Here is a 26911-nt window from a genome sequence, read left to right on the forward strand (position 1 = left end):
TTCCTCCCTTGCGAGGATATTCTTCAGTTGCTTCTCCGAATCAGGCAGAGGAAAAGGGCCTTTGGGTGCACATATATATTACAGTCAGGACTCATTATTTGCAATTGTACAGAAATTATAATTGTGACACTTGGTTCTTTTTCCAAAATGCACTGCATAGATTTTTTTAAAGGCAGACACATAAATCTCTTTCCTCAGTTAGAAAATGGTTTAAGTGTAAATTAGGTTAATTTTTTGTTTGCTGCTTGCTTAGCAGAGACTAAACCAGCCCTCCAGACCCAGGGGTATTCAGACTCTTAGACACATGAGCCCAGCCCCAAAGCTACCACTCTGCAGCCTGTCTTGTTTTTGTCCTTTCAGAAACTGTCTGGATCGGAAGCATCGATGTCCCTTGCAAAGTGATTCATACTCGTTGAGAACCCATGTGACAGGAGAAATGATGAGCTGGTGGTAAAAATCATTGTAGTGGTCTTTCCTACTTGATCTGGAAGAACGAGGTATGTAGTTGTGACTCAGACAACTTCCTTCTGCTCTCCTGGTACTGGAACAACAATTTCCCTGCTGGCTCGGTTAGCTGCTCTCTGGGTTCAACCTGCCTGTCCTTCACGATGGTGCATCAACATGGTCCATCACAAGTAAGTTTAAACATACCTGTTTGAAAGGGAGACTGGTTGGGTATGGCTGTGGGAAGGTGCGTGCAGGGGCCTGCCTTCTGTGATGTTCAGTGATAGGGCATTAACAATTTTAGGGCAATTTTAAAGTTGCAGGACAGTTCTGCCTCATTAATTCTCGCTATGTTTAGAATTCAGACCAGCCAAAGTGTTTGAAGGACCAGTCAATCAAGCTGTTCTGTTCTCCCTCTTCCCCTTTAACTGTATAGTTTCCTGCCTTTCCTTGGCTAAACCACTTATTCTTCCAGCAAGGTGGGCAGTAAAGCAGTGGCTCAATTCCCTGAAACTAGAGCTGGGGGAGGATAGGATCTGCCATTTGAGTTACAAGCTTATGCAATGTCACAGTGAGCTTGCCAGGATCCTCCAGCAAAGAGTATGCAGCCAAGATTTAATATTTATAGCCTAGGTAAAAGTACAGGGGAAATAATTTAATTAAAACCATCACAAGGGAGAAATTGGATGCATTTCTTCTGTTCCTTTCTTTGCTGGTGCAAGGACCAGCCACTGTGGTATGAGAGACATCCTTCTGCTTTTCTTTTGAAATGACCGTAAAGTTATTCTGTTGTGCTTTTTTGCCTCCTAATGCTATTTCTTTAAAAATAGCTTTTCTCCTCGTAAGACTAAGTCAAATGGTTTTGATATGTAGGCTCTTACTCTGATACTCGGGGGAAAATGCATTCATTGTTTTCATACACTGATATATTGGCAGTGATCACATTACGGATGTACAAGCTATTCCCTGCTTCCCCTGCACTGTGACAATTTTTGAGTATAATAGCTAGTGAAATGAGTATCTTGTGGTAGAATTAGGAAACATGAAAAGAATTACCGGTGCAATTGCCGGGGCTCTCATGTGGCATGCGCAGTTTAATGTCTTTAGCTTGTTCAAAGTGGTTTTACAGTCTTAGTTCCCTGTACTGTGCATTTGCCTGCATTTATTAGACAAACAAGGAAGTAACTCTTGTCATCTGTACGCAAGAATGACGTTTTCCCTTCCCTCCAGGTTGATGGCAAGGAGCCAATTCATGTTTTGTGGACTTCAGTATATCTCTATTTTACATTAGTTTTGTTTTTTTTTTCTATAAGCTTGTGAATGTCCAGTGTTCTTCTGCGTGGCACTGTGTGCGACAACGGACAGGCAAAGGTGCCAAAGTTTCTATATACACATACACACAGAGCCAGAGCAGGCAAAAAAGCATGGAATTAATCAAATTTTATCTCCAATGTGCTGCAACAGAAGAAAATACTACTGCTGTGTCAGAGCAGCTGGGGGGAGCTGCCATGCTCTGGAGATGGCGGGACCACACCAGTAGATAAATTGAGGTTTGTGTTGCTACGGCTCTTGCTATACCTGTTCTGCATATGAATGGAAAGACGGAGTCCCTGCACTTACCATTTTGGCACCCCTCCTGCATTTAAATATTACTTTGTCAAGCCTTTCAGCTTTTTAGAATATAGCAATTGCTGTTTTCCAAATGGCTAAGGAATACGAGGGGAGAGATGCTTCTTTCCACCAGTTCTTGTGTCAGTGTTTTGAGGCTGTACTGGCATAGGCACTGACAAATATTTGCTCTTTTGAAAGTAGTCTGGCTGGTTATGGGCTTGCCCTCCTCCTCGCTGGGGTGTTTAAGGAGGAGTCAGTGAATCACCCTGCTCCTCCATGGTGGTCTCCGGCCTTTGTGGTTGCGACCTGGCCTGGCTGCCTTTGTGTTATGAGGATTCAGCTGTCCAGTGATGCAATCGATGCTCGCCAGCCCTGAAAACCATCGTGTCTCCTTTGAAGGACGCACACCAACCATCCAATACGCAAGCTGGCTCTTTCGAAAAACTGAAGGTACAGACATTACCAATATTGTTGTCTGTAGCAAATTGATGATATTCGGTCTGTGGGTTTTATTGAAAGGGAAATAACCTATACAGTTGTTCCTTCACCTACATGCAGTTCACTGGAAACACTTCTGATGTGCCAAATCTGGCATATTTAAGTGATACCCTGCTCCATAAATAATTGTTCTGTAGCAACTCAGGGTAGTTATATCTCTATGCTCGTAAGATTTACAGTATTTCCCTACAGAAGGTCAGGAGACTTAGCATATTTGTAGTAAAGGCTGGAATATTTTCCTTCCTCATGAATGTTTAAATTGTGTGCTTAATGGATGCAGTATTGCTATGTGCATCAGCTTACTTTTATCTATATTCTGTTAGGCATAATGGAAAAAGTCCTCATTGACTTCTGTCTGAAAAACAACATTTTCTATGCAAAGTAATTCGAGGTCCATCCTTGCTTTATCAAAAAACACATTCAAATTGCTTTAGGGGGCTGGAAGATAATCCAGCTGTATCTCACCATGCAGTTATTGAAGCAGAAAGGTAAACTCAGTCGTAGTTGTTGTGGTTTGTAGCATAAAGCAACCATATGTTTAAGGGTTCACATCTGGCCCCTCCCATCCTAAGTCCTTGCAATAAAGCAACGCCAGAAATGCTTGCTGCAACACGGTCGCAAATGCCAAAACCCAACCATAGCTGCGGTCGTGACTGTGGAATAATGGGAGATGCCTAGAAAATGTTCGTGTTGTTGAGGCCCAGAGTTTTGAGCTGTGAGCTCCAAGCATGGGTAGGAGTTGGGTGAAAGAAATGCAGTTAAGCGTGAACCTAAGTGTGAGCTTTCTCAGAGGGTCATTCAGCTGTTGTCAGTGAACCAACACCAGAACAGCTTTTAGAGTAGCTGGATTGCATTTAATTAGGAGCCTGCTTAGTGTTGCAATGTTCACAATGAACTTTTTCCAGTCCCATTTTGTAGTAAAATCTCAGCTGCACTTACAGTAATGGGAACATAATATCTTGTTGGTTAGTGATATAAGGCCTGATTTTTATTTATTTTTATTTATTTTTCTCAACTTGCCTCATTTTGTTAGTCAAAACCAAAACAAAAAGATGCTTATTGGGATATAAGGTTCTTTGCATAGACGTAACTTATTTCTCCACATACAGTCAAAATAAGGTATGTGAGGACAAGCCAGCCCAAAGCTGAATCAAAGGATATAGTTACAAAGACACTGCGGTCTTTTGGCTTAGTCTTCTGAAAAGGTTCAGACTGGGTGGTAATGGTTTTACCAATCAGGTTAAAACTATTGATTATTGTTAATGAGGTAGCTGGGATCCTTTCAGCTATACCAGTTGTACCTGGTCAGAGTTACTGGATCAAAGACTTCAGCTGAGGATTCATCTCCCCTTGCTTCAGACATCTAAAAATGTGCTTCTAATCTAGGTTAGAGATCAGGCTCTCTTCTGCAGTTGGTATAGGGAGAGAGAAAGGATGAGAGAAAGAGGCATCCACAAAGTACAATTGTTCCCACTTTTCTTAGACAGATGCCTTAGACTGGTGGATGAGGTGACTCCCCTTGTTCTGCTGATGCAGCTACAGGCAGCCTCTTGGAATCTGCCCCAAATGTAGGTGAAGTTTGATAAAAAGCTCAGCTACAGCATTAAGCAGTCTCTGGACTGTCTTTGTCGGGCACGACAAAGTCCCAGGCTCCTGAGGCAGGATGACGCTTGTGCTGATCTTGTACAAAGTCACCGTTGCCTGGTGTTGGGCGTTGAATACTTACAGTGTCACTTTAGCGGGAGCTGGCCCCATCAGCAAGGGTCAGTGGCTCATCCACACGTCTGCACGTTTAACCTCAGTCGGGATGCTCAGAAGTGACCGTGAGGAAAGTCACGTACCTGTTCTCTGGTGTGGGAGCTGGGGAAGTAGCTTGGGTCTTTTGCTTTCTTTTTTCTTTTTTTTTTATTTTGTTCTCATCTTCCCACCCTACACACCTGACAGATGCTGAAGACAGCCCTTCCCTTGGGGAATGTAACATTCGTTTTCAGTAGGGAAATGGTCTTGCAATCATAAAAAATTGATGGCTGTCTGAAGCAGCAGTTAATCTTGCTTAAGAACTGCATCATTAACCTACAGCACAGCGTACACATTATGGACGCATTTATAAATGGGAGAGAGTGTAGACTTCAGTTTCTAATTTCCTTCTTACGGAGACTCATAAAAATCACAGGGAAAACACTGCCTTTGACATACTGCCATGCCAGACCACTCCACTCCTGTAGCTCCTTTCAGAGGAAGGATGGTTCTCTGTGGCTGTGTCAGTGGACTAGGGCAGAAAAGAGACCTTTTTGCTCTTTCTGAGGTGGGCGGGTGGCTTTGGGTTCTCTGTGGTGATGCCAGACATCGTGTTAAGATCTGACTGTCACCACGCACAGCAGCCCAGAGCTGGGTGCAAGCAATCTGTCAGGCTCAGCGGCATGGATAGCTGGGATTCTGGACATGAACCACCCAGTCTGTCAAGTTTTGGTCACCAGATGTCTTGGCTGGACCTGGACACTCTGGAAAATATTGTTTCTCATCCTCACAAGTTTCTGATATGCTGTTTTGTCCCAGATTTTCAACCGGGACATGGCATTTCCTGTCTGACCCTCTCAGCCCTCACAGAAGGCATTTGCCAACTCAACCATCTCAGTCAAATAACGTGTGTTGTGAGTCATACCCATGATGGCACCTGAAACAGCAGGTGGGTCCTGAGCCTCACGCAAGGTCACATCACTGGACATGAGGAACAGAAGGTAAGGAACATCCACCACAACACCGGAACGTTCTCCCTGCATCTCATTTACTGTGAACAGTGGTTTAATGTCTTCACCCACGGCAGTAAGCACACACTTGTATGTCCAGAAGCACCAAGCACTCTGTCCAAGTGGGGAAGAGCCGGTCCATGTGGATCTCCTAGCTTAGGGGAGACTTGTTTCCCCATGAACTCACTGCCTTCACTCCCTTGGAGCTCTGTTTCTCCTCCTGTGAAAAGAGAGTGCAATAGTTATTCCCTTGTCCATAATATTGTTTAGATTGAACAAATTTTATAATCATTTGTTACATTATGTAAACTGTACATTAAGCTGATAATAAATTAGGGTATTTAGACCAATTTGCCCTAGCCAATGATCAAGACTTGCTGTTTGTTATGAATTGGTCAACTTTTCTGCAAGGCATTTTGGGTTTGGTTTTTTTTTGAATGATAGATAAACAAGAATTTTTCTGTATTTTTCAAGCAGAAGATATCAATTTAAAAAAAAATCACCATTTCACAGCATCCAGTTTCTCAGGTGTGTTCAACCCATTTCAGCACCGCAGTTGCAGAAATGCAACTAAATTTGTCCAGCTATGAATTCTGTCCCAGATGACCCTATATTTCCTTCCCTTCCATATAAATGCCAACTGCAGTAATCTTTGAAAGGCGGTAGAAGGTCACAGCTAGCAACTTTGGTTCTCAGCTGCTCCTAAATACAGTGGAGTTAGTTAGGGTTGCTGATGAGGGGTTTGCAAGTTAGAGGAAGAAATGGAAAAGATTCCGATCGGTGGCAAAAGAGAGGAGGACTCCCGGTTTCACTGCAGCTGAATACCTTAAGCAATACACTTCGTTTTCTTCTGCCAGTTTTTCAAAGATGGTGGCATTAGCTGGAACCATAAAGAGCGAAAAGCGGTAGCAGAGAGCTTACTGTCAACAAACATCTCGTTGAGCTGTGAGCACGTGTCATTTACATATAACCTCAGAGGTGTTTGCTGATAAGACACTATCTGCTTGCTGTTCCCGAAGTTTAAAAACGAAGGCAACAGTACTCTGGTTATGCTGTGGCCTTACGTACTTTCAAAATACTTAGGTGAGTGGATAAAAAAAAAATTTCCAGGGCCTGTTGAGAGCCTGTAATTGAAAGTCCTATTTCTCGAGCATACTCCTAAAATTTCCATTCCCCTTGTACGTTCACTATGGAAATTAATTTGGTACAGAAAAGTTATTCTTGGCGAAACAGAGATCTGTCTTTGGGAAGTTTCATAGTGCAACCAGTCACTAAAACCAGACTTTGTTGTTCCAGCAGCATAACTGTAAACAACCGGGAGTGAATAGAGAGCTTAGAAATTTCCCTCTTCTAGGTTTTTTTTTGTTTGTTTAGAAAACAAACAAACTGGAAAGATTTCTTTGCTCAGGGAAGGAGAGGACTGAAAGTGTTAGTGAGAGCTGAGCTCAGCGCTGGTAGGAAGCATGTGAGTTACATTCAGTTCTACTGCTGCCCTGTGAACCTGAGGTACAGAAGCCTGCTATTTAGCTGGACCACTCCTAAGCTGTAGGGTAAAAGTATTTTCCTTACACCCTCAGCTTGTCCTCTTTAACCACGGACATATGCGTCTTAAGCGACTTAGGCAGAGAATCCTACAAGGCTGTGCCTGTGGGTAAGCAGAAGGGAGGACGTTTTGGGCTGCAGATCCACCCAAGCGTCCTCACAAGCTCTGAGTGTTGTGTTCAGGGTTTTGCTGGTCCCGCACATCAGCATGGGTGCCGTCTGGGGCTTGTCTCTTTGCGGGGGTCAGCACGCAGGACAGCTGAGCTGTGAGCTTGGAGCATCTGCTCCACCCTGAGCTTGTCTCCCGCGCCAGCACCGCGCGCGCTCTGCCTGCTTGGGAGGCAGGTTACCTCGCTCCTTACACGGTTGAAGCACTACCACGTCGGAAGTTAACACGCTCTGCGCTGTAACTCACTGTCTTGCTCACTGCACACAAACTTCTGCTTTGGAGGTGCTCTAGAGGTGCTGTGAACATCCTCTGTGAGGGCAGAAAGTGTCTGCTCCCAGCGTGTGGTTTTTGGGAGTATTCTGGAGTCCTGCTGCGTGGCTGAAGGCTGTGGGTACTGCAAGAACACAAACTGTAGTTGGTGACCGGGGCTTTTCTCGCAGCCTGGCCACTGACCTGCTAGGTGGCTTTGGAGAATCATCTCACCCTGCCTCCATACCTTGCCTCATCTTTGTCTGTCTTCTCTATTTAGCTTTTAAGTGCTGCAAGGAATAGTATACATTTTTTATCATGTAATTATGGAGAAAAAAACCTCAAATACTGTGTTCAGTTTTGGGCCCGTCACTACATGAAGGACATTGAGGTGCTGGAGTGTGTCCAGAGAAGGGCAACACAGCTGGTGAAGGGTCTAGAGAACAAGTCTTATGAGGAGTGGCTGAGGGAGCTGGGACTGTTAAGCCTGGAGAAGAGGAGGCTGAGGGGGGACCTTATCACTCTCTACAACTACCTGAAAGGAGGTTGTAGTGAGGTGGGTATTGGTCTCTTCTCCCAAGTAACTAGTGATAGGATGAGAGGCAATGGCCTTAAGTTGCATCAGGGGAGGTTTAGATTGAATATCAGGAAAAATTTCTTTGCTGAAAGGGTTGTGAAGCATTGGAACAGGCTGCCCAGAGAGGTGGTTGAGTCACCATCCCTGGAGGTGTTCAAAAAGCATGTGGACATGGCACTTTGGGACATGGTTTGGCAGGCATGGTGGTGTTGGGTTGATGGTTGGACTTCATGATCTTAGAGGTCTTTTCCAACCTTAATGATTCTGTGATTCTATAATGAGGGTCGGGGTGATTCTCCCTTGGGAACAAGCTTATTACAGTTGTATGTAAGAGTCAGAAATGGACTCAGCCACTTGCAGGTGATGGTGTCAAAGCCATGCTGGGAAGACATGGAAGGTGTCACCTGAACAGAAAGAAAAGCCCTAATGTTTTTGCGTGCTTTGAGAATGGTTTTTTCCCATTCATCTCTGCTTTCAACGTAGCTGAGGGCATCTGAAGCTGAGCCTAACATCTGCATTTAACAGGCTCTTCACTCTACGTCTATTTGAGTAAGTCATGATCAGAAATTGGCATCCCAAGGAAGTTTAGAGGTACTGAACAAGTGAGCGTGCTCTGTGGACCAGGGGCTTACTGTGTCACCAGCACAGTTTATAATTTTCACAGGGATGGGTCAAGTATGTTTGGGCTCACTGTTCCCCGCTGCACCCATTCTCCAGATCACAAGAGGATTAATCCCTGTTCCGCGCGAGACAGATACTGCCATCTTTCAGCATCAGTACAAGCTCCACAATCTGATCTCAGTAGAAGCAGTAGCTTGGTCAGATCTGTGGCAAGTTAGTAGGTCCTGATCCTCCAGCCTGGTGATTCTCTCAAGAGAGAGAATAAGTCTGCTGTTGGCAAGGGGCACTTCTGCATTGCAGGCAAACTTCTGTTAGAAACCAAACTGGGACCAAGCCAAAAATAATTACTGGAGGTTTAAGAAAGTGTGTCAGGATTTTGCCCTGTGGACCTTAACAAGAAAGAGAAAACTCCTTTGCCTTGCTCTAGATGGAAGCGGATTTTTTTTCTTCTTACAAATTAAATAAAAATGACAGAAGAAGTATAGCGAGTTGTTAGAGCTGGTAGCTCAGTCTGACCTTTTCCACTCCAAAATCTAATCCCAAAGAAGCAGGGTTCCTGGAAATCTAATTTTGCCTTCGAGGCTGATTAATTGTTTGATCACGCAAGCGTTGGCCAGCCAAACAGTTTACCTTTCCTGCATGGCTGCTGTTCCGGTTAACAATGCAGCCTCGGAGAATGATCAGTTTAAACGGAGAAGCTGTAGAGAATTTCACACATAATAACTGGCTTCACTCCCACACCTGTTTCTTAAGCAAGCAAAAATAGGTGTCTGTATAAACACAAAGAAACATAGAGCTTTTGGAGGCGTGGGTATTGTAAACAGCTACTTTGATTGCTGGTGATACGATAGAAATTTTGATGTGGTAGCTTTTCTACACAGCATCCCTTGTTTGTAAGTGACGTGTGTTTGGGGCCCACAACCACTCAAAATGTCTCGGTGACAGGGTGGCAAAGCCAAGCAGCTCCAAGTGCTGAGTGGCGAAGGCACTTCAGGCACGGGTCGCTGGCAGGAGACCACTGCTATGGCTCTAACACTGGCTGAAACAAGGCAGAGCGTGAAGCTGGGGGCCACAGTAACCTGGTGATGCTGGCAGCAGGAGCTGCTGCTTGCTTGCTTCCTCCCACTGCTAAGGCTTCAGACCACAGAGAAGTCCTTGCACCAGCCTCTGAGGAGCCCTCTGCGTGGGAGCGCTGCTGTGCAGGTAAGAGGAGCTACTGTGCTTGCAGTCCGCAGGCACTCAGCCTGCACTGCAGATGCAGAGTCTTGGGAAAATTGCATCACCTCTCCCTTAAAGTGGATAATGCTGGGTAGAATGGCAATTTTTTTGACTTGGCGTTATGGTTTTCTGCAGCGCCAATGGAAAAGTGCAGGGATAGGTAGGGCATGAGTTTGACATCCTTACAGCTTTTGTGCCCAGAAATTTTGCCAAGTGGAATTTGAAAATTTTGAATATTTGTTTGGAGTTTCGAGATGGCCATCAGCCCTGCTGGATGTAAGACCGTGCACCGCTACTGGCCACACCACATGTGGGCACTGATTTCTGTCCCGGGAGTTGTGCTGACGCATCTGGAAGTACTTGTCCCTGAAATGATAGTGAGGCACTGGGACAGATTATCCAGAAAGATTGTATTATCTTCAGTGCTGGAAAAGGTCTTTAAGAAACAACTAGAAAACTGTTGTCAAGCATGGTATGTACCTACTTCATCCCTGCGAGGGTCAGGTCCTTTCCAGCCCTGTGTTCATGAACTCTATGTACAAAAAATTCCTAGAAAAACATGGGGATGCCCACTGTAGCGTGGATGTTTGCCTTGCAGCCTCCCTGCAAATACAGTCGTCTTCTGACAAGAAATGGCAATCCTGGAAAAACCTCCCACTCTTCAGAATAACCCTTTTGGTAACTTGTCACACACCCCTCTCAATGGCATTTCTCTGTTTCTGCTGAGACAAGGGCTCATCTGTGATTTTCAGCAGAAGAAGTCCACATTATAAATACTGCCTTCCCCTCTGCCGAAAGGTAAAGGTGGGATCAGCAAATGGGTTCAGAAAGGTGTTTTGTTAAAGGTGTGTTTCTCTGTATCACAACGTGGTTTGGAGAATATTCTGCTTATGAAGAGCGCTTTCTCTCAAAGGTGACTATCTGCCAGTAGATTAAAATGCTCTGGTGTAGGCTTCTCCCTCATCCCTTTCCATACCCTGAGGCCATCACATACCAGTTCTCAGAATTGTCCTTTCCCCGTGCTGCTCTGCTCTGGTTGTGGCTTATGGGCAAATCTGGCTGGTCTGCTCTGAGCTCAGTCTGACTGTAGCACAGCACAGACTGGAGACATTCCTTCGCTCATGCATCTCTTCCTTGTCTCTGCAGTGATCCCCCAAGGAAAAAAGAAACCATTTTTAAAGGATTTGTAATGTCTGGGGCAAGAAAGAAAGTATTTCCAACCAAACCCCTCATCCCACCCCCTGTCAAAACTCCCAGACAAAGGCCACGCGGGTGCTCACATTTAAATTAACAAAACAAGAGAACATCGACTCTGAAATTACAGGGAATACCCGCTAATTCCTTTTTCGAGCTGCACACATGGTAGGAAGCCCCTTACTTCTAAAGCAATGCCACAGTGCCTCTTGAGGAGTTTGGTCAGTGCCTCTGGTGTGGAGCAGCTGAAGGGGGGTGGTGGTGGTGGTGGTGGTCTACTCGGGTCAAGGCCTGCGTTTAAGGTTCAGGTGAGCATGAGACCGTTGGTGCTGTGGCGACTCTGAGATGCTCTGATGTGACAGTGAGGACCATCTGAGTGCATTTATCAATGGAAAATGACAAAAAGAGGAGACAGGCTGAAGGAAGCTTTTGCTGTAAAGCTTTGTTTATGCAGATATGGCCACCTTCAGCGCAGCGATGTTATACACTGCTTTAGCAGCTTCAGCCTTTGTGCAAGTGGAAAAAGCCCTCAGGTCTTCCCTGCCGTAAAATACTGCTTAGGTAAAACAAGCAGACAAGTGCCTGTATCCCTGAAATAAGCTTGAGGTTCTCAATAATTATTTTGGGAAGGAGGGAGGTGAAAGCAGCTGAGATTCCTTCCCCCTCCCCCCTTTTTTTTCATTATTTCATTCTATTTGCCCCGCAGCTCTGATTTCAGGAGAAACCTTCAAGCGAATGACACCGAATTACTTGCTCTTCTCTCCGCTTCTCGGAGCTTATCGCAGAACAAGGCAGCAGTCGCACTCGACCACTGGCCTCCCCTCGCAGGCTGTCATCCCGTGCCAATGGGCATCCGGGAGCGGAGGGTGCCCAGTGCTTCCCCACCCGGAGCACCCTTGCCGGGTAAGTGACCCCTTGCTGGGTAAGTGACCCTGCTCCTGGCGAGAGGCCTGTCATGGCTGCCTTGACTGGACTTCAGTGGCCTGAACCTCACAGACCCGATGGCATCTGTCACCCATCACCTGCACGGCCAGGGCCAGCACTGGGACTCAAACCCCAGCTGGCAGGTCTGGGGTGACTTACAGAATCACAGAATGGTCGGGGTTGGAAGGGACCTCTGTGGGTCATCTAGTCCAACCCCCTGCCGAAGCAGGGTCACCCACAGCAGGCTGCACAGGACCTTGTCCAGGCGGGTCTTGAATATCTCCAGAGAAGGAGACTCCACAGCCTCCCTGGGCAGCCTGTTCCAGGGCTCCGTCACCCTCAGAGGGAAGAAGTTCTTCCTCATGTTCAGCTGGAACTTCCTGTGCTTCAGTTTGTGCCTGTTGCCCCTTGTCCTGTCGCTGGGCACCACTGAAAAGAGCCTGGCCCCATCCTCCTGACACCCACCCTTCAGATATTTGTAAGCATTTATAAGGTCCCCTCTCAGCCTTCTCTTCTTCAGGCTGAACAAGCCCAGCTCCCTCAGCCTCTCCTCATAGCAGAGATGCTCCAGTCCCCTCACCATCCTCGTAGCCCTCCGCTGGACTCTCTCCAGTAGCTCCTTATCTTTCTTGAACTGGGGAGCCCAGAACTGGACAGAGTACTCCAGATGGGGCCTCACTAGGGCAGAGTAGAGGGGGAGGAGAACCTCCCTCGACCTGCTGGCCACACTCCTCTTAATGCATCCCAGAATTCCATTGGCCTTCTTGGCGACCAGGGCACCCCGACTTCCAGACGGGGACCGGGGCGGTGGCGTGTCCCTATCAGCTGGCACAGGTGGCGGTTGGCCCTGAGGCGGCCTGCAGCCCCCCGGCACCTCCCTCCCTCCCTCCGTCCGTCCGTCCCGCTGTTAAACAAGGCGCCGTTACACCGGAGCTCGGCAGCCGGCCGGGGGGTGCCGGCCCGCCGACCTTCCCCCGGGGCTGAGCGCTGCCGGGCACCGGGCGCCGCCGGGGCCGCGCCCTGAAGCGCTACCGGCAGGGGGCAGCGCCGCGCCGCCAGGTGGCGCCGCAACCGCGCGGCCCCGGGCCTTCCCCGGCTGGGCGGCCCGAGGGCTTGCGGGCCCGCGGCCCGGCCGTCTGTCAGCGGGGCTGGAGGGCTCCCGTGCCACCGTGAGGGGGGAACGCCGCAGCGATGGGAGGCCAACGGTTAAAAGCACCCCGGCCACAGGGCTCCCCGGCGGCTCGTTCTCCTCAAACTGTGCTTCGTACAAAGCAAAAAACATAAATAAGTAAAGCAGGAGATCTTGGAGCGTCTCCTCCTGCACCCAGAAGAGTCCAGCTGAGGTACCCGTTAGCTTCTCCCTGGGGGAAGCCTGGCGCTGCCAGAGTTTGTTTTGTGCTGCCTGCTCAGGCAGCGCCTGACCAAAAGCAGGCCAACACCTGGGAAAAGGAGCAAAAAAAGGCAAGTTTCTCATCAAACTGTCGTTGGCTGTGGTGCCGGAGGAAGCAAACCGGCCGTACGCTGTCCCCTTGGCGTGTGCCCGAGTCCCGGGGAGCCAAAGGGGCCACGGCAGCGGTGAGGGTGTGGGGCAGGGTGAACGGGTGTCCCCCCGCCCCGCAGGCCATGGGCCACCTCCTCTGTGCCCCACGGCACCTCCGAGCTGCCACCGCCGCTGCCCTCCGCTCAGGGCTGCAAAATCCCGTTCTGTCCCTGCCGCTGAGGAGCCTGGCCCTGACCCTGCCGCGCTGCGGTTCCGGAGGAGGAGGAAGCTGCGGTTTAGCCAAAGGCCACCCGGTGAGCTGTGACCCAGGGCCTCCCTTCTGGGAGCGGCTGCGGAGGGGAATTCCTGTCCCCGTCCCAGCAGATCTGGCTCTGCGTAGGCAAGAGGGCAAAAAGAAGTTCAGATCCAGGCCTGCGTCCTTATTTTGTATTCTTTCACCCTTAGGGACTCTTTTTCTTTGTGGTTTTCATTGTGTGTAGGAGTGGCCCTGGGAGCCTAAAAAATCCCCAGTGCCTTAAGGGTATAGAAACACCAGGCTCTGCTTTCATTGTGGGGATCTCTTTAGCAAGCCAGATTTTCCAGCTGAAGCTCAGCACTGATTTCTCCCTAAGATACAGAAGCAGCGCTCAGAACTTCCCCCCAGTTTGTAAATGGGTATCTGCTCGGAGGTAGAAGACAGAAGCTGCTCATTTGGTCATCAAGAGTTAAACAAAGGGGCAGCAGAGCTCTCCTGGCTTCCCCTAGATCTAAGGTAGCATCCCCTCCGGCTACATGGGCATTGCTGCCCTGCAGCTCTCGATTTCCTCTCTGCCTGGGAGAGAAGGGCAGTCCCTTCCGTCCTAGTCTGTTTTAACCCTAGGCGATGCGGTGGCTCCAGCAGCTGCTGGTCCTGGACCTGCTGCAGCCTGTCTGCCCTGAGCTAAGGAGGCTGCGCTGGTGTCAGGAACGTGCTGAGATGGTCTCTTATGAGGGAGCCAGGACTAAAACTGTCTGGTGTGTTGTGTGCATCAATCTAGGGCTGATATTCAGGAGGAGAAAGGGGTCTCACAATTCACACGTGAGGTATGGAAGAGGGAGAGGAGAGCCATTTACCTAATGGTCATCTTTTACCTGGAACCCTGTGCACCCACGTATTGATCCGTGGTCACTGGCAGATTGTAAACCCGCTGGAGAGGGGGCTGTCTTTTCGTGCAAGGTATATCCACTGCAAGATACTGTGGTGGACTTTTTCGCTGATTAGAGATCTGTAACGAGGCCATGGCTAATTAGCAATGATGGACACTGATTGCAAAAGCAGAAGTGCAGAAAACAGCCAGGAAACTTGTTCTGTTCAGTGTTACTTGGAGAGCAGATGAGGCAGACCACAAGGAGCTTTTAAGCTGTTACTGGCAGCGGGTGATACTGAAAGAGTGCAAGGAGGCAGGTGACTGCTGCTGCAGGAGAAATAGCTAAGGTTAACAAGAAAAGTTCTTTGGGATGGAAACATTTAAATGCTGTATTCGGGCTTGCTCTACCACTTCTGATTAGCCCAGAAGTCGTAACTCTTTCCTACAGCATTGTGACAATACCTGTGTTATCTGTACTTTGGAGGTAAAGGAGCTTAGGCACAGCAAGTGAAGCACTGCTGTTACACAGCATCTTAGTAGTAGAGGCAGAAGCAGAATAAAAGTCTGCTGATGACAGTACTAGCAGTATTAGCCTAGCAACGGTGCTTCTATAGGGAAGAAGAGACAGTACCTGAAGGGCATGGTAGTAACATCTCACTCTGGGTGAAGGATAGTGCTAGTCCAGAATTGCAGATCATCTTAGTGTGTGCTGGACATAAATAATTTGCCTGAAAATCTGACAGAGAAACAAAGAATTGCACCAACTTCCTTTTGAAAAATTGCCTTTATTAGACCAGTCTTGCTAAAATTGCTGGGAGTAACAGATTCTAAAATTGAGCTACTGAATTAGTCTCAAATAGAAACTGTGACAGCCAGCCTTAAAGTGAAGAAAATTGGATTTGAGAATTGGAACTTGGGCATAGCAGGATGTCTAGGAAGTTGCTGTGCTATAGCTGATGGACTCACATTGAGCATGGATTTCATGCTGGTGAATAGCAATGTAATAAATGTTCTACAGAAACATTACAAACCCAGGCTGGAGAAATTCCCTTTAAAGAGGTGACCCAGGTGAGAAAATGCTTTGTAGACAAGTAATCTGCTGAGAGCAAACTGCAGCCCTGGAGGGCTACAGTTGCATTCACAACCGTGTGTGGCATCTTCCCAGCGCATGAAGGAGGAGGAAAGAAGTGCTCTTTGAAACAAAGTAGTGAGAGCAGAATGGGCAAATGCCTTTGGGTGATTGCATGTGTGCAAAAGCATTTGCAGGGTCAGGCCTCAGTTCATAGACTCCTGAAGGACAACAGCTCTGGTAGATAAGGAAGCCCTGTAGCAACGCGAACAGCTATGCCCTTAGAGCTTGGTAGGTTCTGGTTTCATGGGGACAGATAAGGAAAAGGTTGAAGGTAGGTGTAGAAAGTCTTGAAAGGGGCTGAACACTTAGTTCTAAGTTAGGCCTGAAAGTCTTTCTGGAGAAGACAGCAGGGTTTATTATTGTCCTTCTAATATCAGCTTACTTCATTCACACAAGGGAAAAAAAATCCATTACTATTTCCCGACTCACAAATGATAGTTTCCAGTCTTGAAGAATCCAATTCTGTAAGTATTTTGCACGGAAGAACAATCTCTCTGAGAAATACTTGTGAGCACCATTGCTTGTTGGGGTGTAAAGGGATGTAAGGGTTCATCGGACTAGTGCCTAAGAGGCATTAAGGATAAACAACAACAACAAAAAACCCTTAACAACTCTAGAAAACCATTTTTCCATGGACTTTCCTACTGATGTGCTGTATGAAGAAATACAGCAGCTTTGTGGTGTTAAACTAAAGGTTGTTGTTGCCGGTTTCTTAGAGACCTGGACTGCAGCTCCCCATCTGCCTGCTGGTTTCCGTATGTACATCTGGTATTAGGACTCTCTCTAGAATGCAGTAGTCACTCTTGGCACTAGCTATCAATATATTCCTTAAAATAATCAAATGAGGTCAATGTGTTGGTTTTTGAATTCTAGAATATAAATTCATTGTTTAAGTATTTTGTAGTTCCTCTGTGTAAAGAGTCCACATCCGTTGGCAAGTGCTGAGCAGAATCCTGGGGTAGCTGACAGGTTTAGTGCAGACTTTCTACGCATCTTGGGTGACTTAGCCCAACTCCTGGCCCCAGCTCCTTATCGGCAAGACAGAGGTGATAATGCTACCCCATGGGGGTGGCATGGGGATAAATGTAACCAGAGAGAGATTGTGCAGGTGTTATTGTACTAACAACCACAAAATACCAAAGTTTTCTTATCTAAATATGAAGGTTAAGCAGGCGCTAATACAATTGCACTATTGAGAGGTAGCTGGTTTGTGTTCTTTTCACTGATAAAAGGGAGCGTGCCTTGTCCAGTTTCAGACCACTCATCAAGAATGCAGTCATATATTATTGGACTTCTTCGCAGCTGCAAAACGAATTGCAACGGACATAGCGTGTGGGTGTGTAATGCTATCCAAAACGCTAAGGATCAGAATTCCAACAGAGCTGCACACTCTAAATGGAGATTTAGCATTTTCTAAGGGGTTCATCTCCCATTGAGAACAAGAAGAGACTGGGAGCTTAAGCACTTTTGAAAAAAATCTGGCCTCTTCAGAGGAGATGAACTTTCTTAAGACTGAAAAAATGGAGGAGGGGTGTGTGAAATCAAACCGTGAACGAGCTCGGAGCAGCGGCACCCTGTGACCTGGCTGGCAAATGGAATGACGTGAGTGTAACGTGCACGCTGATGGCGAGAGAGGGAATTGTCACAGACGTGATGAGACACCTGGATCAGAGCTTCAGCAGGTTAGTACACGTGCCACAAGAGAGAGGCTGGTCTCTACTGGCAACAGTGGCTCTTCAAAGCTCTTCTATTTGTTTTACCAGTGCTGTATGCGTGAGTGTTGTGCTTTTTAGCCATACGTGGCCTTAAAGTCCTAATCCTGTTTTGACAAGGATCAAAGTCAAAGGCTTTTCCCTGCCCCACCCCCTTAAGCTTCTGATGTGACTTTTGTTGTGAGGCAGTCAGGCATTATACTGATTCCTGGGTATAAAAAGCCCACCTACATTTTCTTATTACGAGAGGCATCCTGCTCCGTTCACACACACTGACCACTCTCTAGAAAGGTTTTTACTTTCAGTTGGATTGGAAAGCTTTGAAACCATCCAAGTGATAATATTGTTTTCTGTTTCTCAGTCACTGCTTTTTTTGCTCCTGTTCTCGTGCTGGAATACCAGCCCACATTGAAGTGTAGCTGTTGGTCTTTTGCAGCGCCCTTGCCTTGGAGCTCTGCGCGCCAGAAAAGATCATGCCCATCCTCTTCTTCTAGATGGGTCTTCTACAGACAGAGCCAGCTTGGAATTAGCATGGTGTGTAATTAGCTGTGTAGGCACACAGGTTTTCAGTGGACTTTGCTCTAAGTTCCTCTCAGGCCTGTATGGATCCTCCCTCCAGACACTGACAGGTTAAGAGTCTATACACTTTTCAGGGGAATGTTTACCATCCTCTGTGCTGCCATGCTTCCCTCCAGCTCTGTGCCTTGCCTGGAAATTCTGACCTTTTAGGCTGTATAGTGAAAGGTGGCTTAGTACTGGTTACCGAGGAGTTTGAATCAAAGATATATTCCTAGGTGAACAACCTGTCACAAACAGAGAAGGCCTCCCTAATACCTTCCTTGAGGTGACCAATTCCTGTAGAGATTAAACAGTGGCAATGGCTGGCTTTTTTATGTAGATGAAAACCTTAGCAAGTGCTTAATAAGGTGATTTGCAGCAGCAGCTACACGGTCCCTTTCCTCCATCCATGTTGTACCTGTGTGCAACCCCACCTTATACCGTGCTCCTCAGTGTCTGCCTCACAGGCAGTACCGTGGAGGAGAAATCAAGCTACAAAGAGCTGCTATATTCCCTCCGTGGTGCAGGCAAGCCAGTTTCACCCGAGGACACTGGCAGTGTGGTTGCATTTCTTGCCCTCTGTGCCGATCAGGTACCAGACCCAGGCAGACCCATGGCTTGAGGTCTGGAGAAGATCCAGCCCAGCACGCATATGCGGATTCTGAATTCACTTTCTTCTCTTTGTAACTGAAAGGTTTTAAACTGAAATGCCAGACACCATTAAACTGACACTTATTTGCCTTCTGTCTAGGGTAACTGGTAGATCAATATTTTGGTTGAGAATACATTTTATGCTAAATACAGTATTTTACAAGATAGCTGACTTGAAAATATAGAAGAGTTTAAATGTTTTGCCTTTCAGGTTTTATGTGCAATAAAATGATGACTGGTATCAAATAGGAGTAATTTAATTTTTATGTGACTGTTTCTCCCTCTCCAATTCTGAAATAAAATGCTCAGCACCTTTTAAAAAGCCCACCTGCACTAAGAGTCTGCTTTTTGTTGGCCTCTAGAGCACCAGTTTTAATTTGCCAACAGGAAAAAATCTATCGAAGGAGGACTATAGAAGCTAAGAGACGTGTTTAGAATGGCAGGCAGGAAGTGAAATAACAGGCAATGAACTCCCGGAGACAAGACTCAAGTACAGGACAAATGGGTGCAGCCTTAACCGTGCATCCTCTTCTGCCATGTTCCAGCTGTTTAAATTCTGTCCCATTTTGCTTGCTGCACAGGGGAGGTCCTCCAGCCAGATTGTCCTGCTGTCCCTTGTGTTGCGGCTAGCAGGAAAAGCAGAATTGCTGCTGCTTTTTAAGAAGCTGTTTCAGTGTCTTTAAACCATTTGGTCCTGCTCAAAAGGATCTCTCTGGCAGACTGTGCTGCCTTGCTCTTCATTCATCCCAGGGTGACCTTCCTCCCCCATTTGTTTGTGAGCATGTCCAGGATGCTGTGCAGAGAGGAGTCTACATATCTGTATCTGGCAGTGCAGATGGGGGAGAAGATGTTCTCTGAGCCCAGCAAGGGGACCAACTCTGCTCCTGGAGCCCTCCCTTACTGTTGGTGCCCACGTCTGTACCATGCATGGAGTCAAGCAAAGGTGGCAGGAGGCCTTCAAGGACTTATAAGAAGGTGACTGGGAGTAGTCAGCATGGATTTGTGGATGGGAAAACATGCATAAGCAACCTGGTAGCCTTCCACAATGAGATGACTGGCATAGTGGACAAGCAGAGAGCAGTTTAACTCGACATTAATATGGTTTATGACGCTGTCTCCCACTGTCTGTCCTCACACACAAACTGTTGAAGGGCTGAGACTTCCAGCCCTGGTGTTTAGAGCTGACAGGTGTCCTGAACTCCAATCCTGGCTGCAGGGGTATTTAATACTATTATTGAATAATACACTTAACTGTAGGCTGTGAATCCCAGGTGAACATAGCCACAAAATGAAGTCATGGAAAGGGGCAAGATGTAAGACACAGTCTCCTCTGTAGCAGCCTCTGAGGATGGCTCAGTGCTCTGTTCCTTGTCAGTCTTGAGCATCTCTTTCCCCTGGGAGCATTAGGATCCCTCTGTGGGGATAAAATGCTGAATTTCTTTCACAGATTTACCCCCCAGAAGCTCCTGGCATACAGCTGTGGTGAAATTCTTACTTGTACATTACCTGCTTTTCCAGCACGAGGATTTGCTGAATGGAGTGTATTTCTTTGCTCTTTAAACAGTAAAAACCTGGAAGCCATCTTCTTTATTCTTAAATGATGTATGGCCACACAACTCTTACCAATATAAATAAGGTTTCAAATAGTTAAGGATTGCTGAACTGAGCTCACGGTGTACTACAAATAGTAAAAAAAAAAAGAAAAACCAAACAACCCCTACATTCTTTATTGCTGTTTAAATGGATCAAGTAGACCATCTGCTTCTGAAATGGCTCATGGATTTTTGGATTGGGTTATGAACTGACCACAGCATTGCAAACAGCACTCATCTGCTAAGATATCTGTTTTTATGGGCAACACGAGACCGGCAAGAGAGATGTGTCTGCTCAGTGTTTTAGAAGTCAGAGGGGAATGGTATGACTTCAGATTGGCACAGCCACGTCCTTGTCATTTCACTTCACTACTACCTAATGTGTATAAAACAGGGAAAGTTTGAAATGGATGTTACCATAACGGGAGCATCCAATGAATCCCTTATTTGTGGCACAGGAAAGCAGTCCTTCTAAGGTGACTTCACTCAGCCTTCTGTGATTCACATGGGCTGTAGAATTATGGCATTTGTTCTTAAGCAGAATTGTGGATGGGACCCCAGACTAACTGACAGCTCGGTTACTTCATCGTGATGCATTTCATTAATAGCTCCTGCACCTCTCACCTCTATGAAGTGGGCAACTAGTGAGGTGCCTGTAAGAGGCTAATTGCCTCCAGAGTCAATTGTCCTGGAGCCAGTTGTTAATCTCCTGGTGTTAATTGCCAAAAGCAGGAGTAATCCAAGCAGGCAGGGGGCACAGGAGCTGCGTGCATGTTAGAACTATGTAGCAAAAGGCAGGTGTTCAACTCTGCTCCGTGACACCACAGCAGAGCTTAGCAAGTGGAAACATGACAAGGCACTAGCTGGGTGTAAATCCTGATGGTTTTGCTGCATTTTTCATCCGTCACCTTCAGATTGCCATTCCTCTTGTGAGCTATAAAACAGGTGGGGTGAAATTTGGGCCCTGAGGAAGTCAAATAAAATTGTCAGAGATCTGACTGGGATGCCTGTACTGCTTGATGTTGGGATGGCACTAGCAGTGTTGCAAAGGGGTTTGGAAGAAAACGAATGGAAGTGCAACAGCTGTATAGCTTAATTCTCTGTTTTGCCGTGGCTTTTGGCATTTCCAGACAGAAGACTGAATTTAATCCTAGGGTTAAATGAATCTCTGGTAACTTCCGTTGAGTTGATCCTGCCTACATCAAGGTACATCCTCGGTGTGTTTGACTTATGCTTTTGGATCTGGTTTCCTGACGTAAGGTGACTGAGTACATTACCGAGAAAGAAAGAGAGAAAACTGTGCTATTATTTTTTATAAACATGAACAACTATGAAATTATACCGAATGTAGTGTGTGCCAAAAATCTGACCTCTGTTTATTGTTTGTTAAGGGGAAGGAGGTATGTTTGATAAGATTCCTGTTTTCCACATGATCTGTTGCAAAAAATCCCCCTAGGCTGCTCTTTAATTCCATCAGACTGATAGCTTTTGAGCATCCCAGTTTACAGCGCCTGTCTAGACTATGGTTTGACCTTTTGTTCCTGGTGTCAGATGGTAACTTCCGAGAGCTTGAGTTTGCTGCTGTTGGACAGAGATGGAAGTGGGTACTCCACTAACCTGAGCAGCTGGAACATCTGTCAGGGGGACAAAACAGTCAGTTGTTTGTCTTGAGGGTTGAGTGATAAGAGACTTTGGCTGGGGGGGCTCTGTCAGTATGCATGACAAATGTTTTCTCTCCCAGTTTACAGTGTAATGATAATTCTTCTAAATCAGTACAGGTTACTTTAGACTTTTTTTTTTACCTGCACCTGGAGGAGAAGAAAACAGAAACCTTCTGTAACTACTGCATATTTGTCGTAGTTTAACCAGGCAGCTGGCAACTAAGCATTAGACAGCCGCTTGCTTATCCCTCCCCTTCCCCCCTAGTGGGACGGGGAGGAGAAATGGACAAAAGGGGAAACTCATGGGTTGAGATGAAGACAGTTTAATAAGGAAACAAAGGAAATACTAATACTAGTAACGATAATAATGAATATACAGTGCAAACTATATAAATACAAATTTTCTCACCACCTGATGACTGATCCACAGCCACTCCCCAAGCAGAGATCACAGACCCCTAGATTTTTGCAAATTTCATTCATTTCCCAAAAAAGGCCAAACTCCTGGAGAAGCCTGAACTCTCAGAAAACTGAAAAGCAATAGCTTCCTGCCCCCCCAGCCAGCCCCATGCATACACTGAGCACGATGTCTATGGTATGGAATATTTCCATTGGCCAGCTTGGGCTGGCTGCCTGGCTGTGCTCCCTCCCAGCTCCTGCACACCTGCTCATTAGCTGAATATGAGAAACGGGAAAAAGTCCTTGATTTATAGCAACAACTGAAAACATCAGTGTTATCAACATTCTTCTCCTATTAAATCAAAAACACAGCAGCTACTGAGAGGAAAATCAACTCTATCCCAGCCAAAACCAGGACAATAATGTAATGGATGTTTTGCAAACAAATAACAACAATGATTAAGTTAGCTTACAAACTCCAGTCTGGAAACTGCCTGCATAACTCAAGGGACTGAGAAACACTTGAAAAAAAACCCACAAGATTTTTATAATGCTGGTGACACCAATAGGGGCAAAAAAGAAAAAAAAAAGGAGGTAAGATTACTGCATTGATAGCGTTAGGGTTAGTAAGCAGCATAACAACAGTGGCTTCAAAGAGCACTTCTGTAAAATACACTTTGTTTTGATTCAGGTTTCAAGTTGGCTGCAAGCTGTACTTGTAACACACAGCATAGATACGCTGAAGAGCCCCATCTACAAAGCTCTGCCCTTCAGCCTGTTTTTTGCTCTGTGTAACATAGTGCACTAACGTGTAGGAGCTGTGGGGGGGGGTGAGAAGAAGAGGAAATAAGCTATGTGACCCAGTTTTATACACAAATTAGGAGGCTTAATTTGAGGCACAATCATTTCATCAGGTGTGTGTTGCAACTTAAACTGGCAGGATGATTGGGTCCCCGGAGAGAGAATTTAATTTTTTTTTCTGCCCTAAATGATTCTATGATTCTATAAATGCAAAGCTACTTGGTGCTTGCTTTAGTCTACACGAATTTGGCACCTGCTGCTAGCATTGTGACAGACAGAGATAGTTACAAAAATTAACATAAATTTATAAATAAAGTCATGAAAAGCACAACTGCAAAGGTTAAGCTAAAGGCAGGGCCTGCCACTGGATTTCCTTATGTAAGAAACAATTTTGTTTTACTTTCTTCCCTCAGCCCTCTACTTTATGGCGAGTCTGAAATTACCAAATGTAACATCAAACTGAAGCAACAAAGTTCGAGGTACTTCAGGGAAATCTTCCCTATGGAACGGAGAGGAGACCCTCTTGTAAGGGAGCTTCTCTGACTGTCCCTGAAAGTGCAGTGAAGGGCCGTTACAAGCCTTCACTTGTTTTACTCACGCTTGCTACCAGAAGAGGAAAGGTGATCTCCTAGCATGCCACAGTATGTTCCCTCCCCACCGAGGACTGAAGCCCATGAGGCCAGCAGCTCTCAGAAAGACAGCAGTGGCTGCCCGCACTTGAGTATCTGTGAGTTTTACAAGAACAGCTCGTACACCTAAGAGAGGACTCTCTGCCTTCAACACTAGAAGAAACTTGTGGTTGGCCTTCCAAGGGAGAAGCTCTTCAGGGAAGCAGCTAGCCTGAAGGAGACCAGAGGCGCTGGTTGCTATTTGCTGAGCCGTTCTGGAAGAAGGGATGGTGTGGTTCCTCAGCCTTGTGTGGGATTTACGCCAGTGGCACAGATTGCTGCTGGTTTGGTTCTGTAAAGCCTCAAATCTCATTTCAGTAAAAGTTGTGTTAATGTGTATCCCAAGCTGTGTACACACTGCGAAAATCCACTTCCCTAAAGTGCTTTCTGGTCATGGTTTATATTCTCCTTAGAATGAATCACAGATGTATTTTTTTTCCCCCTTAATCCCATCAGTTACATGGTGGGCTGGCAGGCTGCGGTTTGAACTAGGTCTGTTTAATTTTTTACTTCACAAACAAACGGCTGGTAATGCGGGAAAGGGGAGGAGGGAAGGTTTATAGTCCAAACACTGAAAGGATGATCATATCTACTTCCTCAGTGTATTGGGCTTACGTGGCCAGGTTTTAGTAGCGGGAGGGCTGCAGGGGTGGTCTCTGTGAGAAGACACCAGGGGCTGCCCCCATGCCAGACACAGCTGGCTCCAAGCCAGACCCACCACTGTCCAAAGCTGAGCCCATCAGTGAAGCTGGTGGCACCTCTGTAGAAATGTATTTGAGAAAGGGTAAAACATACTGTGTAGCCACTTGTGAGAGAGAGGAGTGAGAAAAAAATGAAAGAAACAGCCCTGCAGATGCCCAGGTCAGTGAAGAAGGAGAGGGAGGAAGAGGTGCTCCAAGCACCGGAACAGAGATTCCCCTGCAGCCCATGGAGAAGACCATGGTGAAGCAGGTTGTTCCCCTGCAGCCCATGAAGGACCGTGTTAGAGCAGATATCCACGCTACAGTCCATGGAGGATCCCACGCTGGAGCAGGGGAGCCGTGTGAGGAGGAATGAGGGGCAGAGAGGAACTGTTACGGACTGACCACAATCCCCATTCCCCATCCCCCCGTGCCGCTCGGGGCAGAAGGAGGTAGAAGAGTTAGGAGTGAAGGAGTGAGGCTGAGCCTGGAAAGAAGGAGATCTGGTGGGAAGGTGAGATTTTTTTAGTTCTGTCTTTGTTTCTATTTCTATTTGGAAATAAATTAAATTGATCTTCCCCAAGTAGAGTCTGGTTTGCCTGTGATGGTGTTGTTAAGTGATTTTGCTGTGCTTAACTCATGAGCTTTTCCATCTTGTTTTCGACTCCCCGTCCTGTTGAGGAGGGGGAGTAAGAGAGCAGCTGGGTTGCAGTCTAGCAGCTGGCCAAGGCTAACCCACCACACTTAGTTACAGCATGGCCATACAGAAAGTTGATCTGGTAAATGACACACACAAAGGCAACAGAAATCTCCAGTCTTGGTGAGACCAAACAGCTAGCACCATGTGGAGACACGCACTTGCTTGAATGGATCTTCTGACAACACAGCAATCTCTCAGTCCACCAGTGGTTGATCTCCTCCAAGAAAAGCTCGCTGTCCCTGGTTATGCCAAATCATTATGCTCAATCGTATTGCATGATTTACGGAAAGGGTGGCTCTCTGGCCGTCGAAGTAGATCAGTTTGCTTTTCAGTAGTCCAAGTCTGAAGTTCACTCGGATACTGTAGCAGTAGCTGTTGTTTATAAGGTGATTTGAAGTCGTTTTTGTGTCATTGGAAAGGATAGCTTGCAGTTGCATAGACAGAAAACTTTATTCTCAGGGTGAGCTAAGTGGTTTTCTGGGGAAAAACAATGTGTCTTTCAGGATATATTTGTAGCATTATTTGATTTCAAGACCAGTTAAAAGGAAATTAATGCAGGTTTGAAAGTCATCAAAGTTGTAAAATTCTGCAGTCCAAACTACATATATGCATTTTCTACTGGTTTTACTTAAATACTGACTACAATAAAGTAATGAGGCAGCGTGGAGCCTCCAGAAAGCATTTCTGTGGTTTTTTTTTTCACAACGACTCATATGTAGCAAATGGCCATTCTTCTTCCTGTGCATGGTCAGACAGACAGCTTAATGCTGTTCATTCTTCATCAGCCTTTGACAGATGTTGTAAAGTCAATATAGACATGTTATCCTAGCCCATCTCAAGGAAGAGATAAACTTTGATAGAATTATGGCTTATGTTTCATACACCAGATATGAAACCATATCAGAATGCATCAAGAAAATGTGCTGTGGCTGCTGCTGTTGCTCTGTAAGAAGTTGTTAACTCACTGTTCAGAAGAAAGGTGACATAAATATCACTTTTTGCCTTCTAGACTGCTGAAGGAAGACTTCTTAAATTACTAAAATTGGGTAACCTTTCTAATTGTGCTAATTCTTCTTAATACAATTAAACTAGTGGTAAACGCAAACCTTTTCCTTAGGTCAAGATATGCTTCATTATGTAAGCCACGTTTTCCATAGCCAACAGGGATTATAGATTCTCTTTGCTGGAGCTGAGTCGTGTTCTCATTCACAGAGACCTCGTAGCGCAGTTGGAATTGTAACTCCAATGCAGACAGTTCGTAAGAATGGGGAGCCGCACCAGAGGGAAAAGGTAAGCAGTAACTCATTATACAGATGCAATGCTGGTGGAGAGATGAATGTGTGAAGTGATTTGGAAAAATGTCTTTACAGGTTCAATAATATTATTTCAACAGCTGCTATGTGATTTATTATCTCTGTTCCCTCTCCTGTAATATCACCTAGGCTTCCTTTAAATAGAAAGAGTCCCTAAAGTCACACCTTTTAATTGAGAAGGGATGGTAAAAGAGAAAAAACTTAGTATTTAATTAGCTCTGGAAAATGCTTTTCTTTTAGATGTGTTTCTAAACTGCTCTTATAATCCCACAGTGCTTTTCAGTTAAGCACCTCATAGCACTTCCCAAGCCTAAGGTCACTGCAGTGTAGACAGCGGGAAGAGTACTGCTTGTAAGTACGAACTGCTGCCTCTCCTGTTCAGTCTGATGATTTTCAGTAGTGCAGTTGTCCTTTGGGCACAAAAAAACTGGTTTTTAACCTTGGATCTGTTTTTTACACCCGTCCTTCTATTGGCTTCAGTGGACTTTTTTCTCGTAGTGCAAACATTAGAGGAATGAGACATAGAAAAAGCATAAAAACATGAGAGGTATGTGACTGTCCAATTAGGACTATGTTGACTTGCTGTTGATTTGAGGAAATCTTCAACACATGTAAGTCCTAAGGACTTTAAGCATACAGTTAA

At 46.1% G+C, this 26911-nt stretch overlaps 1 protein-coding gene across 15 annotated transcripts in view; it reads left to right on the plus strand.

Annotated features, from left to right (window-relative positions):
* The window catches only part of TXNRD1 (thioredoxin reductase 1), an 87197-nt gene extending 60952 nt beyond the window's left edge, over positions 1-26245 (plus strand). For 2 of the 15 annotated variants that reach the window (XM_075428005.1, XM_075428014.1), the window contains 4 exons: positions 361-11773; positions 16766-17215; positions 23321-24769; positions 26168-26245. The gene's annotated coding sequence lies outside the window, so the exon portion shown is untranslated. Of the gene's footprint in view, positions 1-360; positions 11774-16765; positions 17216-23320; positions 24770-26167 lie in introns of those variants that run through there. The other 13 variants (XM_075428008.1, XM_075428007.1, XM_075428011.1 and 10 more) reach the window with 13 other exon arrangements.
* The last annotated feature ends 666 nt before the right edge of the window (positions 26246-26911 follow it).

Source organism: Opisthocomus hoazin, chromosome 8 (genome assembly GCF_030867145.1).
Source record: "Opisthocomus hoazin isolate bOpiHoa1 chromosome 8, bOpiHoa1.hap1, whole genome shotgun sequence".
In the NCBI taxonomy this organism is placed as follows: domain Eukaryota; kingdom Metazoa; phylum Chordata; class Aves; order Opisthocomiformes; family Opisthocomidae; genus Opisthocomus; species Opisthocomus hoazin.